This window comes from Urocitellus parryii, chromosome 9, assembly GCF_045843805.1.
Source record: "Urocitellus parryii isolate mUroPar1 chromosome 9, mUroPar1.hap1, whole genome shotgun sequence".
Taxonomy (NCBI): Eukaryota; Metazoa; Chordata; class Mammalia; order Rodentia; family Sciuridae; genus Urocitellus; species Urocitellus parryii.
The window spans coordinates 5,404,580-5,420,889 of NC_135539.1; the positions used below are offsets into that span (position 1 = coordinate 5,404,580).

General features: G+C 45.0%; 1 long non-coding RNA gene and 1 pseudogene across 1 annotated transcript; both read right to left on the reverse strand.

Moving 5' to 3' along the window:
- Nucleotides 1-1,462: 1,462 nt before the first annotated feature.
- Nucleotides 1,463-16,254, reverse strand: LOC144256873 (uncharacterized). The gene is made up of 3 exons (XR_013344295.1): nucleotides 16,167-16,254; nucleotides 7,807-7,960; nucleotides 1,463-2,096 (listed from the first exon to the last, which is right to left on the reverse strand). It is a non-coding gene; the product is annotated as an uncharacterized LOC144256873 (long non-coding RNA).
- LOC113180416 (palmitoyltransferase ZDHHC6-like) lies at nucleotides 11,028-11,817 on the reverse strand (annotated as a pseudogene).
- Nucleotides 16,255-16,310: the final 56 nt, after the last annotated feature.

Consider the following 16,310-nt stretch of genomic DNA (forward strand, 5'->3'; position numbering starts at 1 on the left):
CACCCTTGCTGCTCTCCAGGCCAGGGTACGAGGCAGCACACTGAGGCTGGAGGAGTGGCCGCTGGGGCTGCCCTCAGGTGAGGGGAATCTATGTTTCCTGGTCGCCATGTCACCCTTCCACCACCATGCTCTGCCTCACCCAGGCCCAGAGCGACGAAAGTGGCCTTCTACAGAATGGCACCTCTGAAACCATGAGCTCAAATAAACTTTTCTTCCTCTGTGTTGTCCTTGTCAGGTCTTTTGGTCACAGTGTTGACAAATCTGACTAAAACAAGCGGTCACAGAGGAGACTGGAGGGTGGGGGGTGGGGGGTCTGACCTGGTACGGGGGCACCAGTGAGTGGGCTTGTGAAACTCACCAAACCTAACACTTGTGTGCACTTTTCCTTGTGGAGTCCCAGCATAACACTCAGGCCTAATTTTAACTTTAGACTAAAGAAGTAAATTAAGAGGGTACATATCACCCCTGGGACTATCGGGCCAGGAAAGGCAAAGGGAGCCATGCAGCCAGCAGAGGGCGCTAGTGTCAGGAAGACACAGGGCCTTGCTTCCCCACTCCTGGGCCACGGCTGCACAACCTAGGAGCAGACAGGCCAAGGTGTCTGGGATAGGGGAGGCCAGCCCTGCTGAGGGCAAGGGGCGTTTGTCCAGTGGCACCAGGATGAGCTTCAGGTGGCAGGCTACTGAGTGCCAAGGCACCTGTCACTAAAGGTATGCTGGGCCCTGGCATAATGCTGCCCCAGTTTTAGTACAATCTGGACTAAAAATAAAAGGCAGTTGGCTTTGCAGCACATGCCTGAGGATAGGGGCGAGGCTCGGGTGCCAGGGGAGAAGGCTGGTGACCTAAAAGAAGCTGCGTTCTGATGTTCTCCAGGAAAAGGTGAGACAAACAGATACATTTTGAGGCTGAATTGATCCCTCAGGGACACTCATGGACTCCTAATCTCAGGTACACACAGGGAGGATTCCAGAGCAAGAGACACAAATACGTGGCCCTATATTTGTAAGGATATGCTAGCCCTTCCTTTGTTATTTCATTGTGACTGAATTCTTCCTGAATTGCTTTTAGTATGGCTTCATCCCCCTCTTTCTGGTAACAGCTGTATTACAACATAATTCACATTTCAGTACACCTGTTTAGAATGTAGAATGAGATGGCTTTTAGGGTGTGCAGATATATGCACCACCATGACGATCAATTTAAAAAGTTTTTACCAATCTAAAAAGAAAGCCTGCACCTCTTAGACTTACCCCATTTCCCCTGAAGTTCCTGGCCCTAGTAGCCACTGATTTTTGTCTCTATTCTGGACATATGATACAAATGGAATCCGAAGGCACGTGGCCTTTCTGACCAGCTCCTTGTGTTACCGGTATTTACCGATGACAAGTCCCTGCTTCCCCAAATGTTGAAGTATAACACCAGAGAAGCACGCCAAGGCAAGTTTAAAGTGGAAAGTAAAAGCTTTATTAAAGCACAGCAGAAAAGACTTCTCCTGGAGGAAGAAGGGGACCCAAGAGGTGGAATCCGTGGAAGGGAAGTAGCTAAGATCTACTTTCAGCTTTCCCACATTCCTGTTGCATTCTTGTCCTTTGTTCTGTTATCTTGCAGTGATGGAATGAAGATGGGAAGGCCAAAAGCGCAGGGGACAGGTGGGCCAAAGGAGTAATCTGGGCAGGAAGGGCTTTTGGATTAGCATCTCCCTGTTTGCTGGGAGCTGCTTCATTAACATTTCCTTGGGATGGGCTCTGGGCCTTGGGGATATTTCAATTTCCCCAAGAGCTGCTCTGGTTTCCTGGACTCCATTTTCTATAATGGCCTCCATTCTTGATTTTACTTGATATTAGACCCGATTTACCTAACTACACTAACTACCTATCTGTAAATCTGGCTTCATTCCCCCCTCTAATTTTGGGAACTCCTTACTGCTGTAAGGAAAGGGGGCGATGACCATTCTGGCGTCTTCAAGCTGAAAGCGGGTGGTGTTGAGAAGACAGTTTTGGAGTCCCCCTTTTTTAAAAATCGGTCTGTCGAGTGGTCCATGATAGAAGTCTGATTGAGAAGTAACAGGCTGGAGGGCCATTTGAGTGATGGGTGGTCTATAAGAGAAACAAGAAGTTATTAGTACTGGAACTAGATTAATGCAACAATAAATGCCACAGCATAGGAATATGCCAATGAGTATGATGACAATGACAGAGACTAACAATGTTTTCCACCAGGAAATACCAGAAAACCAGGAGCTAAGATATTGTTCCCATGACAAGGTTGGCAAGGACATGGCTTCTATCGGAGCATGTAAATTTTTAAGGATATTTGTCACATTGCCAGAATTGTCAGGGATGTAAACACAACATTCAGATTTAATAATGGCACAAGTACTGCCTTGAGCTGCAGTGAGGCCATCTAAAGCCATCCAGTTTTGTAAGATTGAAAGGGTAAAGTTTCTAAACTGGAAAGCTTGAATGTAAAAGATTAGGCATTATTAAGTTCCTCTGTTACACCCAGATTCCTGAGATAGTTAAGATAACACCCTACTGGCCATTTAGCCTAGGGCCCTGTGCAGTTCGTCACAGGGCCCGGACCAATCAGTTTGAATGTGTAACCCGCTTACGAATGACCAATCACCCTCGCCCGATCTGTTCCCACCAATGAATGTGCCAATCACGTCTCAGAGTTGTTGATCAATTTCCCCGCGCCTCATGATGATTTGTTCTGATGTATGCAAAGCCTCCCGCCCTCCCCAAAAAGTGTTCTTAAGCTCTGCTTGACCTTTGCTCTGGGCTCTGGGCTGCTCTCCCTTCTTGAGTAAGAACGGAGCCCCAGCGCGCTGGAATGGATCCCCAATAAATCCCCTTTTGCCAATTGCATGGAGTAAGTCTCTTGTGTGGTCTCTCCCTCTCTTGTGTGGTCTCTCCCTCCGACGCTCCGCCGGACCCCCCTTACAAGATGGCCTTCCTCATAAGTGTTATTTCAGTGTTGAGGAGAGAGATACTTTCCTCAATATCATGGAGGGCAGTTTGAGTATAATTGTTTAAAGACTCTACATGCCACATTACATCTTCTAAACCAATTTGTGGGATAAACAGTGAAGCTAGATGATCATGCCAATGAAACACAGATCGTCCCTATCTATGTTTAAGATTGGGGAGGTTTGGGCTGGGGATGTGGCTCAAGCAGTAGCGCGCTCGCCTGGCATGCATGCGGCCCGGGTTCGATCCTCAGCATCACATACAAACAAAGATGTTGCACCGAGAACTAAAAAAAAAAATAATAAAAAAATAAATATTAAAAAATTCTCTCTCTCTCTCTCTCTCTCTCTCAAAAAAAAAAAAAAAGATTGGGGAGGTTTGCTGGCTGTTGAGCTGGTCCCTTCTTTTGTGTGAGCACTCCCAGGGCTATTCCTCCTCTCTCAGTGACAAATAGGTTGAATTTTTGTTCAGTAGGTAAACTGAGGGCAGGGGCTTGGCGTAAGGCCCCTTTCAATGCCTTAAAAAATTTAATGTGTTCTGGTTCCCATATCAGGGAAGTTGTTCCTTGGCGTAGTATCTCTCTGAGGAGGCTATAAAGAGGCTTAGCTAATTCCCCATATCCAGGGATCCAATGCCTACAGTATCCAGTTATCCCTAGGAAGCCTCTAAGTTGTCTTATGGTTTGAGGTAGAGGATTCTGTCCTATAGGGGTTATTCTTTCTGGCCCTAGTTTGCGGGTTCCTTGAGACAGCTGTAATCCTAAATATTGAACTTGTTTTTGGCACAATTGAGCTTTTTCTTTGAGACTTTATAACCCTTATCAGCTAAGAAGTTTAAAAGTTCTTTAGTGGCTTCCTGACATTCCTTTTGAGTAGAGGTACACAAAAGTATGTCATCTGCATATTGTAGGACAGTCAGAGATGTTTTATCTCTGAAGTCTGTTAAATCCTTAGCTAGGGTTTGGCTAAACAAATGAGGGCTATCTCTGAACCCTTGGGACAATACTGTCCAAGTTAATTGAGATCTGCTTATCTGGTTCCTCAAAGGCAAACAGATATTGTGATTGGGAGTCTAAGGGTATACAGAAAAAGGCATCCTTTAAATCTAACACAGAAAACCAAGCAGCAGCTGCTGGAATCTCAGATAACAGAGTGTATGGGTTAGGAACTATAGGGTGGAGAGGAACAACTGCTTTGTTAATTATTCTCAGGTCCTGAACTAGTCTCCATTCCCCATTTGGTTTTTGAATTCCTAAAATGGGTATGTTACATGGGCTTTGGCAGGGCACTAAAAGTTTTTGTCTCTTGAGGTTCTGAATGATCTTCAATAAGCCCTTTCTTGCCTCTGGGCGTAGGGGATATGGTCTCTGATGTGGAAAGACAGAAGGATCTTTTAAGACTATTTAGGTTGGAACTGCACTTTTTGCCCATCCAATTTTGCCTTCAGTAGCCCACACTACAGGGTTTATATTACATTCTAATAAAGGCAAACATGATGATCCTTGCAGTCCCAAATTCATTGTAATGGATGTCTGAAGTTTTGAAAGTAAGTCTCTTCCCAATAAAGGGGTAGGACATTCTGGGACTATTGGAAATGCATGAGAAAACATCATCCCGTCCCACTCACAACTCAGTGTGGGGGGGTAAACTTTGTGGTAATAGGCCATCCAGACACTCCTTGTACCCTTATAGTATTAGAGGAAAGAGGTCCGGGGTAAGAGGTGAGCACAGAATAACTAGCGCCAGTGTCTAAGAGGAAATGGACCTCTGGCCTCCCTACAGAGAAGTGTACCTGGGGCTCACCTGCAGTGATAGGAGTTACGGGAGCCAGAATTGAGCCTGGGCCCCATCAGGCCTGTGTGAAGGAATCTGGCTTCAAGGACCTACGCCCCTGAGGACAGTCACTCTTCCAGTGATTGCCTTGACATTTAGGGCAGGGCTTTTGGGCAATCCCGTTTGAAATGTCCTTCCTCTCTGCAATGGAAACAAGTTCCTTTTGTGGATTGAGGAGCATTTCGTCTTCCTCCTTTTTCACCCTGGGAGCTTACTCCTCTAAGAGCAAACACCAGCGCTTCAGTACTTTTTCTGTCTCTGCACTCTTTCTCCTTTTCCTTTTGGTCTGTATTATAAAAAATGGAAGTAGCAAGTCAGAGGATGTTATCTAAAGATTGATCAGGGCCATATGCCAATTTTTGTAACTTCCTCCTAATGTCTGGGGCTGACTTGAGTGATAAATTTGTCCTTTAAAAGTAGTTGGCCCCAGGGCTGGGGATGTGGCTCAAGTGGTAGCATGTTCAGCTAGTATGCGTGAGGCATTGGGTTCGATTCTCAGCACCACATAAAAAATAAAATAAAGATATTATGTCCACCTTAAAAAAAAACTAAAAAATAAAAGTATTTGGCCCTCTGTGGATTCAGGATCCACGGTGGTGTGTTTTCTCATTGCCTCCCTGAGTTTCTCCATGAAAATAGCAGGGCTTTCCTGGGGTCCCTGAATACTTTTTGAAACTTTAGAATAGTTAATGGGCTTTTTGCTTGATTCTCCTGAGGGCCTCAAGGGCCAACATTTGGAAATGTCTAATTTTCCAATCATCCTGTTCAGCATTTGGGTCCCAGTCAGGATCATTTCTGGGAACTGCCTGTGCTCCGGATGGATAACTGGGTTTGCTCCTAGTCTGTTCTGCTGGGGCAAGAGCAAGGTGTACGTCATCCCTAAATTCTTCAGCTGCTCTTAGGGCTGCTTCCTTCTCATTGAAAGTCAAAATATGGTTGAGTAATAGCATAATATCTTTCCAGGTGAGGTCAAACACTGGCATAAGATTTGAAATACCTCAATATATTTATCTGGGTCCTCCGAAAATCTCCCTAAGTCTGTTTTTATTTGCCTTAGGTCTTTTTTTTTTTTTTTTTTAAAGAGAGAGTGAGAGAGGAGAGAGAGAGAGAGAGAATTTTTTTAATATTTATTTTTTAGTTCTCGGCGGACACAACATCTTTGTTGGTATGTGGTGCTGAGGATCGAACCCGGGCCGCACGCATGCCAGGCGAGCGGCTACCGCTTGAGCCACATCCCCAGCCCTGCCTTAGGTCTTGAAGGGAGAAGGGGGTATGTACTATGATTGGTCCAAATTCTCCTCCTGGCATCTCCTGGAGAGGTAATATATTTGATCTGTCTATTGGGGCAGATGCAGAGAGGCCAGGATATGGAGGACAGGAGGGCCGCTGTTGCACACCAACATCTGATGGAGATTTTGTGGGTCCTCCTGATTCTTTCTCCTCAGTAGGTGATTCTTTAAGATTTTTCTCTCTTCGTGGCAGATATCATAGCTAAGTCTACTCTACATTGTTGGCATAATTTGGGGTTTTCCCTTAGGACAAATAAACCTGAACCTATGGCACCTCACACCATTTCCATTCCCTTTTGCAAATTTTTATCAAGCTGTAAAATTGTACTAAAATTGATACTTCCCTCTGGTGGCCAGGATTCTCCATCAGGGAGTTTGTATTGAGGCCAGGCCTGACAGCAGAAGAAAATGAGGCGCTTTTTCTCAAGTGTCTGTGGGTCAAACTTATCCCAATTTTTCAATATGTAGGTAAGTGTACCTAGCATACTGGAGAGAGAAGCTCCCATCTGAGTGAGAAGAGAAAAAAACCAGGACTCAGGTACATGCGCCGGAGAAAACTGTTCTCATTAGGGATGCCTCCCTAAGCTTGAGCTTCCTTATGGTCCAGAAAACTCTCACCTTGCTTTGCCAAGGGTGTTTCTGGGCCCCTTTGGCAAAGTGCTAGGGTCCCAGTTTGCCCTGTGCCAGAGACCCTGGGAGGATTCAGACTTAAGGGGCTTACTGCTTTCCTCCCTGACACTAAAAACCCACAGCAAAAGAGAATTGCGCACTCTTCTTGTTGCCTTTTTGCTCTATAGACTAAAGGAATCTCCTGAGGTTAAGGGATATCTACTGGTTGTAAGGCATATAGTGCTTTCTATCGGAGAGACTATAGGAAGAGTTGATTCTAAAAATGCCTCCCTCTAGCAGCTTAAAGAGAACACAGCACATTCTAAACATCAGAGCAGAAATAGGAAATTTTAAAACAGACTAGTGAAAGTTACCTATGCACATGAGGGGAACCTGGGCACCTTTTACTAATTATCTCGTGTCTTTCTCAGTCCTACAATCTGAATTGGTAGCATTTCTGACCGGCGAAGGAAGGGGAGCATCCAGGAGGGAATGGATGTGGGGTTGGGAGTATTGTGTAGCCCATATGGAGGGAAATGTAATTGGGGCTTTCCCTCAGTGCCATTCATCTACCGATCACTCTAGATACCCCTTAGAGCTGTCGGGAGGGGGTTCAAGAGAAAGGAATCCTAGGAATACGTCTTCGTGCAGCCCAGACCAGAATTCTGCAGTTGTTCCAAACTCCTTCTTCCACCTCCACGCATCCAAGGCAGATCGGGATTAGGGACAATTGTTCTCCGGGCCCAGACAGAAAAGTGGGAAGCGGTTTTGGCAGAAACAATATGCCTGCTCTGTATGGAACAGGTGATTGAGAGCTGCCTAGATCAGGAAATCTCTCACCTGAGTCTTGAAGAGTGGCGGCTGCACTAATTGTGTTTAAGTAGCCATCGGGTGCCCACATCACCCTCCAGAAAGAAAGAGAGAGGGGCTGAGGCTGTGGCTCAGTGGTAGAGCATTTGCCTAGCATGTGTGAAGCACTGGGTTCAATCCTCAGCACCACATATAAATGAATAAAATAAAGGTCCATATATAAAAAAATATTTTTAAAAAAAGAGAGAGAGAAAGATGCACCTCAGACAGACGTGGGGAGCATGGAGAGGCGCTTACCTTGGTGTAGATCTCGGTGGGACCTCCAATCTGTTACGCTGTTTACTGGTGATGAGTCCTTGCTTCCCCGAATGTTGAAGTATAACACCAGAGAAGCACGCCAAGGCAAGCAGAAAGTAGAAGCTTTATTAAAGGACAGCAGAAAAGACTTCTCCTGGAGGAAGAAGGGGACCCAAGAGGTGGAATCCGTGGAAGGGGGAAGTCTTCCCTCTTTTATAGCTAAGGTCTACTTTCAGCTTTCCCACATTCCTGTTGCATTCTTGTCCTTTGTTCTGTTATCTTGCAGTGATGGAATGAAGATGGGAAGGCCAAAAGCGCAGGGGACAGGTGGGCCAAAGGAGTAATCTGGGCAGGAAGGGCTTTTGGATTAGCATCTCCCTGTTTGCTGGGAGCTGCTTCATTAACATTTCCTTGGGATGGGCTCTGGGCCTTGGGGACATTTCAATTTCCCCAAGAGCTGCTCTGGTTTCCTGGACTCCATTTTCTATAATGGCCTCCATTCTTGATTTTACTTGATATTAGACCCGATTTACCTAACTACACTAACTACCTATCTGTAAATCTGGCTTCACTTGCACCTAGCATGATGTTCTCAAGGTCCATCCACAGTGTTGTACCTATACTGGTGTTTTGTTCCTTCTTATGGCTTAACAACATTCCCTTGTATGGATGGAAAACATTTTGTTTATCCATTCATCAAAGAAAACCAGAACTGCACAATAGTTAAAATGTAAAAACAGATTTTATTCAGGAACTATTACAACGGGGAAAGAGGGAAATAGGTGAACTCTGAATACAACAAGGAAAAGTGGTGATTTACAGCGAAGCAATGGAAAGGGTGCTATTGGAGGACTTGGCTGAGGGAACACTGTTTAGAGGGTAGGTGACTCTCAGCTAACCTAACCTCACAGGAATCTTCTGGAGACAGGCCAGGGTGCTCAGAAATCAGCTGGGGAGGGGAGGGTGAGGAGTTTGGCCAGATGGTGAGGGTTGGGGGGGTGGGATTTACTTAGCAGGATTCTTGCTAAATCTAAAGGTCAAGATATAGTTGGGAAGAGGATTCAGAGGAGACTGACCAAAGTTGGTCAAGGACACAGTCTGTCATTTGCTTCCACCTTTTTCTTAACAGGGCTGGGGTTGGGTACCAGGGTTTGAACTCAGGGGCACTCAACCACTGAGCCACCTATTTTTTATTTTATTTAGAGATAGGGACTCACTGAGTTGCTTATTGCCTCACTGTTGCTGAGGCTGGCTTTGAGCTCATGATCCTCATGTCTTAACTTCCCGAGCTGCTGGGATTACAAACATGCAGCCCTGTGCCTGGCTGCTTCCACCTTCTGGCCACTATGAACATGATCATTTGTGCTGTGGTCTCTGTGCACAGGTTTTGTGTGGATGCATGCTCTTGACTCTTGCGGGCACGTTCACAGGAATGGAACTGCTTGGCTGTGTGGTGCCCATGTAGCCTGTGGAGGATCACTGGCCTTTACTTCTGCATACACACTTCAATCATCTCATGTGCTCCTGAAGTTCTGTTAATGTCAGGTTGGAGGCCACAATTCTGCTTTACAGGTGAAGGACCTGGGGCCCAAACTACTCACAGGATAACAAATAACAACTACCATTTGTACTGAGTGCCAGCTATGTGCCAGGTATCATGGAAAGTGACTTCCTTGCCATTCCTTGCTCTCAGTAGCCCTATGAAACAGGTGTTGTCTGTGCTCAACATACAGTTAGGAATACAGTTAGTGGGGGCTGTGGCTGTGGCTCAGTGGTAGCACACTTGCCTGGCATGTGTGAGGCAATGGATTAGATTCTCAGCACCACCTATAAATAAAGTAAATAAAGTTCTATTAACAACTAAAAGAAAAAAAAAAGAAATACAACTTAGCAAGACCCTGTGTCAAAAAAGGGGTAGGGCTGGGGACATAGCTCAGTAGTAGAGCACCCACAAGCACATAAAAAAAAAAAAAATTAAACATCTTGAACAGTGCCATCCAGTGGCATGGACCAACTCCATCTAACTAAATTTTGGGCTCTCTCTGGTTCTTCTACTTCTTTTTATATAGAACATTCATTGATCTGCAATGATAAAATCTACATTATTAAAAGATAGGTGAGGGGCTGGGGATGTGGCTCAAGCGGGAGCGCACTCTCCTGGCATGCGTGCGGCCCGGGTTCGATCCTCAGCACCACATACCAACAAAGATGTTGTGTCCGCCAAATACTAAAAAATAAATATTAAAATTCTCCCTCTCTCTCTCTCTCATTCTCTCTTTAAAAAAAAAATAAAAGATAGGTGAGGGCTGGGGTTGGGGCTGTAGCTCATTGGCAGAGTGCTTACCTCACACGTGTGAGGCACTGGGCTCAATCCTCAGCACCATGTAAAAGTAAACAAATAAAGGCATGCTGTCCATCTACAACTACAAAAAATAAATAATAAAAAGGTGATAAAATTTGAGCTTATATTGAATTTGACAAATTAAGTTCTAAAGTATCTAGAATATCACCTAATACCCTACATCAACTGAGAGGGAAAATTATCACATGCTCTTGGCTAAACTATATCTGCAGTTGAGGTACAGAGTGTGCAGCACATAGGGAAAAAAACAGAGAAAATGAAGTTGACTCTCTTGGACGAAACACTGTTCCTTTCAGTGGAAGAGGTGGTCAAAATCAGGGACTTCTATGCACGTGCAGAATGGCTTCTCCATTTCAAGATGGTGATAAAATACCTAAATCACAGCACCAGCACACCTTTGAGGAAAAGGACACCTTAACCAGAGTAGGTTTGTTGCTTAATCTTTTAGTAATATGTACAATTTTTTTTAAGTAATAAAGCAGACTTAAAAGAATAATTTCACTCAAACAATGACTGTTGTTTTTCTTCTCATCCTCTGGGGCTGGATCTGTTTCAGCATCATAGAGACCCTTTTCTTTCCTTTTTTTTTTTTAATACCTTTATTTATTTATTTTTATGTGGTGCTGAGGAGAGTACTCAGGGCCTCACACACGCTAGGCAAGCACTCTACCTCTGAGCCACAACCCCAGCCTCATAGGGACCTTTTTCGACACCATCCTTATTTAAAAAAAAAAAAAAATACACACACTCACACACACACATTTAGTTGTAATTGGACACAATACCTTTATTTTATTTCTTTAGTTTTATGTGGTGCTGAGGATGGAACCCAGCGCCTTGTACGTGCTAAGAGAATGCTCTACTGCTGAGCCCCTGCCCCAGTCCTCCATCCTCTTATTCTTAAAACACTGTCTACAAACAACCATCCAGGATTCTGTCTCCATACAATCAGCACCAGAACCCTTTTGTGGCTAAAATGAATTCCCCTTTTTATAGTCTCTCAGCACAAGGACTTGTGAAGAAGGCTTGGATTCATTTTGTTGAAGGACAGCAGGCACCAGTATAATCTTCTATGACTTTACAACCAACACTTCTCACTCTCACTTTTCATTTCAACTGCTCTATTGTTAAGTTGTACTGGTGACAGCATTCTCTTATTGGCCACTCCAATCCATCTCTTTCAGGGACCCTTAACAATGTAAATATCTATTTAAAGTTCTTTCATTTACTTCCCATATCATAAGGAAAAACAAAAATTTCATCTAGTTGGTAATATTGAATTCAATCTTTAGCCTTCTCTTCAATGATGATTCAATAGAAGTTTTGTTTCTAAGAATTATTTTCATCTGGATAGAAAACAACATCCTAGCAGTTATGGTTATTCCTAAACCTAATCCCAAGGCAGACAAGGTGGCAGCAAATGCAGCTAATCCAAAGGACACAAATGGAAGAAGACCTCTCTGGGCTGCTCTCATGTCACTGTTCACGGTGTTCCACCCAAAGGAGTGACTGCACAGCTGTATATACAGTCACGATAAAAATGAGAGCAGCAAGAACACAGGCCAGGGTGCTGAAAGGACAAAGAGTGTGAATGAAGCATAGAGTACCCATTTTGGTGCAGAAGAATGTCTTCCTCCTTCTGAAGTCATGAATTTCCTTTGTCTGTGCACTTTCCATGTGCCATTCTCAGGCCTCCAAGTTTTGGGATGTCAGTGCAAATGATGCCATCTCCACTATGAAGCACTCAGTACCTGCTGCTCAGCCACAGCATTTCCAAGAAGGCCTGGGCTCACCCTGACAGACTTCCTCCTTCTTGGATACCTCACCACAGGCAACTGTGTCCAGAGCAAGCAGTAAGCAAATCATGATCACCAGAGCTGGAATGTGGGACCTGCTCCAGCCTGTGCGTCCTTGACCCTACTTGCCAACTCTCACTGGTTTTTGAATCCCCAATACTCAGTGGACTTTGAAGGGTCAGTAAATTTTAATACAGCATCCAGTACAGTAAGTTAGGCATGTCCCATTCTACTTGACCTCTACTACATGGGATGCTCTTGACACCTGCTGGTCTACATGCTCCCTTCCTTCCTCTGACCCTCTTCTTAGTCTCCATGGATCTTTTCTCTGGCTCTGTTTTAAGTCCTTTCCCCTCCCAAGAGGTCTTTCTGCCTCATATTTCTACTCCCTCCACACTGCCTGAATGGCCTGTCAAAAACACAAATCTAGCCACATCACTCTGCCCAAAATTGTCAACATTCCCCATTACCTAACGAATTGGATCAATTCTAAATTCCATAGACTAGTCTACAAGACCCTCATCTTTCCTCACCCTCTTCCCTTCCATTTCACACCCTCCCATCCAGCCACACAGAGCAGCTTGCCCCTTGCCAGGAACACTGCATTGCATTTCTCTGTGACTCTGCATAACAGCTGTCACTGCCCTGAGTGCCCTTCACCACTTCTTACACCTGGGGAACTTCTACCTGTCCTTAAATTCCCAGCTTAAATGTCCACTTCCTCTATGAAGCCTTGTCTAGGTACTCCTTCCCCTAAGCTCTCAAGCACTTCAATGCCTTCAACATAAGCTACTGTATCAGTTTTCCTAGCTGGACTGAGTGCACTTTGGGAAGAAATTGGGCTTCATTCCATTTTGTATATTTCCAGGGGAAAAACAAGACCTTGCTTAGTCAAATAAATAAATGAACATTCTAGGTTTGTGCTGTCCAGCACAGTAGTACACATCATATATTGCCACTGAGCTCTTCAATGAGGCTGGCCTAGATTAAGAAATGTTGTAAATATAAAACAAACAAAGGATTTCAAAGTCAGTGTGGGGAAAAAGTAAAATATATCATTGGTATATTTATATAATGATTTAATATTGAAACAGTATTTTGCATATATTTGATTACATTAAACAGTACTGCTCAAATTAATTTCACTTCTCTTTTTTTATGCTTTCTAACATGGTTAGTAGCAAAATTTAAAATTACATACATGCTGGCCTCTCAGCTTCCTAATTGCCACTCATAGTTACAGTCGTCAGAATGATCCTTTAAAATGTCACTCAACTCATACATGGAGCTTCACTGAGGTAGTTACATTCTCTAAAGCTGCCACAAGCACTGAAATCAGTGAATACTGAATCACTGTTTCTACAGCAAATATATGGTCAGGCTCCTGAGAGTTCCCCATTCACAACATTTTTGTCAACCAATCAACATGTAACTTTGTATTACGAGTGTCTTTGTTTAAAGACACCTTATTTAATATATATTGTTGAATCAGTGCAGTTGAACACAAGGCAAAGGCTGAACAAAGCTCATGTAACATACATTTTTCTCAGGCACAGCACAACTGTTATGATTGGGATGTGAGGTGTCCCCCAAAAGCTCCTGTGTTAATGCAAGACTGTCCACAGGGAAAGTGGATTTTGAGAGCTGTAACATAATCAGTCCATCCTCGTTTGAATGGACTCAGTGGTTAACTGTGGGCAGGTGGGGCATGGCTGGAGGAGGACCGTCATTCGGGGTCCTCCCTAGAAAGGAGCATCTTCTCGAAGCTCTTTCGCTCTTCTTTCTGCTTCCTTGCTGCTAGGAGGGGAGCAGATTCCCTCTGACACGCCCTTTCTCTATGATGTGTTGGGCAATGGAGTTGGCTGGCCATGGACTGAAACTTCTGATACATGACCCAAATCTGCTTTTCCTTCTCTAAGCTGTTCTGGTTGGGTGTTTTGATCACAGCAACACAAAGCTGACTAAAACAACTACCTTCTTGTGCTTAGGAATACTAGATAGCATTTCGGCCCTATACTTGGGGACATTTAAGCAGCAAAATCACCAACAAAAAGCACAAAAATAAGAAAAACATGGCATTAAATATACCTCCAAAAGAACATTTTTAGACGGTGTACCCTTATTTTTTATTTTTTTAAAGAGAGAGAAATTTTAATATTTATTTTTCATTTTTTAAAATTTTTTTTAAAGAGAGAGAGAATTTTTAAATATTTATTTTTCAGTTTTCGACGGACACAACATCTTTGTTTGTATGTGGTGTTGAGGATCGAACCCGGGCCACACGCATGCCAGGCAAGCGGGCTACCGCTTGAGCCACATCCCCAGCCCCCTCATTTTTTATAAAAATATTTATTTGCTCTTTTTAGTTGTACATGACAGTAGAATGTATTTTGACATATTATATATACCTTGAGTATAGCTTCCCATTCTTGTGATTATACACTATGTGCAATTATATTGGTCATGTATCCATAAATGAACATAGGAAAGTATGTCTGATTCATAACTTATACCTGGGGAACTTCTACCTGTCCTTAAACCCCCAGCTTAAATATCCACTGCCTATCCCATTTCCATCCCCTTTCTGGAGTATGTACCCTTACTTGACTTCAACTGAGAAAAAATGAGAAAGCACCACAAAGTATTGATTTTGGGGTGTGCAGGGGAATTTGCAAATATGAAATCTGTGAATAATGAAGCGTGACTAATTCTACTGCTTACAGCTCTTCAAGGGCTTTAGATTCCATTTATAAAATCCAAACTCCTGGGGTTGGGGATGTGGCTCAAGCGGTAGCGTAGCGCACTCACCTGGCATGCTTGCGGCCCCGGGTATGTTGTGTCCGCCGAAAACTAAAAAATAGATATTAAAAAATTCTCTCTCTTAAAAAAAAAACCCAAACTCCTTACAATGGCCTACAAGGCTGTTTTGTCCACAGCCCAGCAGTGCCGGGGTGGTGGGATAGATTTTGGAAAGGTCAAAGAAAGTGCCCAGACACAACATGGGAGACAGACAATTTATTAAGGAAAATTCATAAGAGCTCCATGACTGCCCCAGAAGAGCTCAGTGGCCAGGCTGACAGCACGCCAGTCCCTCATAGTATTTCCTCTCCTTCAGTGTTTTGTCCAATGGCAATTGGCTAGAGAAGTCACACATATCCTTTATATAGTACCCTGGGTCCTACCCACCCACTCAGAAAGGGGTTTTATAAAAGGCTGCAGAATCAGTGACATCTTTATTATTTTTTATTGTTATTTTAAAATATTTATTTTGTCAATGGACCTTTATTTACTTTTTATTTATATGTGGTGCTGAAAATCGAACCCAGTGCCTCATACAAGCGCTCTACCACTAAGCTATAACACCAGCCCAGCAGTGACATCTTTAGCATTAGTTTGTTTAGTCTGCTTACACAACCGGCATCCCAAGGAGCAACTGCCCTGGTGTACACGTAAGAAAGTGGCTTTCTAATGATAACACTAACTTGCCCTAGTTCCCTGTATGCATGAGGGAAAGCCAGTGTCCTTCAAGATAATGTGTATCTGGACACGGTGGCCCAGTCTTGTTCTCACTGTTCCCTTAAGTTGGTGGTTTTGGGGAACAGAAAGGAGGCATTCAGGGACACAGTGTTTTCTAACCCCCTTTGCTTTAGGGACGACGGAAAGGCCCAACAGGGTGCGGGTGCAGTTTACCTTCCTGCATCCTCACACCGCGGACCACAGTGGCTTCCTGCCTTCCCATTCCAGCCTGTCCCCACCCCGCAATGGCCCTGCCCTTTCACTTCTGCCTCCTCCTCACCATCACCTCCTTTTCTGAGCTCCCCTCCAGAGGCACCACCCATAATCCCGCGGGGGGCGCCCACTGGGCTTTCCTTCGCGGCCCTGGGGTTGGGGGTTGACTTCTGTCACAGTGTTTCACGGCGCCTAACCGGACAAGAGTGCGCGGAACCAGGGCTCGACGACGCCGGGGTGCGAGGGCGGCGCGCACTCCTTCCCGCCGCGGGCGGGGGGGCAGCGAGTGCCAACTGCGAGGTCCCACGACTCTCCCGCCTCCTGAGCGGCTGACCAACAGGCCCGAGGTCCTCCCACGAGTCCAGTCCCACGCCGTGCTGCGCTCCGCCCTCTGACGTCACCAAGGCGCGTCACGTGCCACGCGAGGCCCTGAGCCGCGACGCCTCGGGCCCCGGGCCCATCTCCAAACCTACCTGCCTCCTCTGACGGGGCGCGTCAGGCAGCTGTTGAGGCGGCCGTTCCTGCTGCTGCGCTCGCCGCCGCTGAGGGGCCGCGGGGACGGTGAGTCGCCTCTGCGCACCCGGGGACGGCTTCCGGCGGGAATCCCTCTCCGCTAG